The sequence below is a fragment of the Galeopterus variegatus genome, unplaced genomic scaffold, assembly GCF_000696425.1.
Source record: "Galeopterus variegatus unplaced genomic scaffold, G_variegatus-3.0.2 Scaffold1571, whole genome shotgun sequence".
NCBI classification, from domain to species: domain Eukaryota; kingdom Metazoa; phylum Chordata; class Mammalia; order Dermoptera; family Cynocephalidae; genus Galeopterus; species Galeopterus variegatus.
The window spans coordinates 256,451-258,206 of NW_007727682.1; positions in this window are offsets into that span (position 1 = coordinate 256,451).

Sequence of the window (1,756 nt, forward strand, 5' to 3'; positions counted from 1 at the left end):
GTCATCTTTTAAAAAATAAAATAAAATAAAATAAATAATTTCCTTGTTATAGCTTGCCTGTGAACTCACTCCTTTAAAATTCAAAAGTGTGTTGATTGTAGTGGGCTTTCAATGAACATCAAACTTTATTTTTGAGTGTTTTGTAGCCTGTTGGTAGGATATTTAGGGATCTATCTGTCAAAACCAAAAGTAGAAATTCTTTCTCCTGTGGTTCCCTCTCTCCGTAACAGTTTTATGCTTTCTTTTTAATAATTTAAAAAGAAAGATGTAATAGTGAAAACTGATGAGTCCCTAAGGCCTGTCGTGACTTTCTCCTGGAAACCCTGACCTGTTTTGTCACTGTCAGCCCAATAGGATGTCCTTGCCCAGCGTCTCTGTCTAGAAAGGAGCTCAAAGTTTGTCGGCCACTCATGTACGCTTTGAGAAGGCACACTGATCTTTCAAGAAAATGATCCTCTGGAAACTGTAATTGGGACAGGCTGTAAGCAAAACCTGTTGTTAAAATCATAGGTTATAGGAATAAGACAGTATTGTGTATAAATCTAGTTACACATTGTCCAGGCTGAAATCCTAGTCATCTTCGAGTCACTAGTCCATTCTTTTTTTCCTGCCACATGCAGTCATAAAATCTTGCCAGCTTATCTTTTATCACGCTTCTCTTGCCCACTGCATCATTGTATTTGGGCCCTTTTCACTTCATGACTTTACCACAAGGGACTGAAATCATCTAAAGAGTTTCCCCACCTGAGTTCCTCCCCATTCTAACTCACCACTCCTGGAATAATCTTTAACAAATAAAACCAAAACAATAGCAAAAACAAAAACCTATATACAAAAACTGGTTTTGCCATGACACCTCTCTTCCTCTCCACCCCCAAAACTCTTTGGCTTCCATAGAATAAAACCCAGAACCTTCAGCCAAGGCATGCAAAGCTCTCCTCAAATTCCTTTGACCCCTATGGCCATCTCTGCAGAAGTCTGAATAAACACAGCCAACTGAAGCACAGTTTCAGGGCTCAGGATCCACGAAGCCCACCACAGACCCTGGGCTCTATGCATCTGTGCGCAACATTGTCACCCACTCTCTGAGCTCCCCCAGCCCTCTTCTCCAGCACGTTCTTCAGACTCATCCAGCCTGTGTTAACCTCTGCAGCTTCTCTCTGGGCTTCTCCCTGCCAGAACCCACTACTCTGATTTCTTTTTTTTTTTTTTCGTGGCTGGCCAGTACAGGGATCCAAACCCTTGACCTTGGTGTTACCAACACCATGCTCTAACCAGCTGACCTAACTGGTCAGCCCCACTCTCCTTTCTGTTTCTAGGTCCCACCCATCCTTCAGGGCCCCACCTCATCTAGATATCCCTTACCACTTTAGCCTTTGACCATGTCCTCTCTTCTAGACTTCTGTTCTGACCCAGAATATATAGCTTATTCTTTATAGACTGCCCCACTGCACTGTAAAGCCCAGAGGGCAGGAATTATGACCTTTGTGTATGGCAAAGCCTTCCACATAGTTTGTGCCAATAACTGTTGCTTTTTAGGACATGATGGTGAATATGGTCATGCAGGGGGAAGAAATTAAAAGTAAAAAACAAATAAAAGGTTAATTACCTCTTTTTCTATTTGAGATTAGGCCCTCCTTTCGCCTCCCCTTACCCCAAATCTGTTAAAAATACTGAGAGTAGCTCCTTTAACTAATCCTTCCTGTCATGTAAAAAATAAGGAGGCAAAATTCTAGAGAACAGAGATATTACAAAA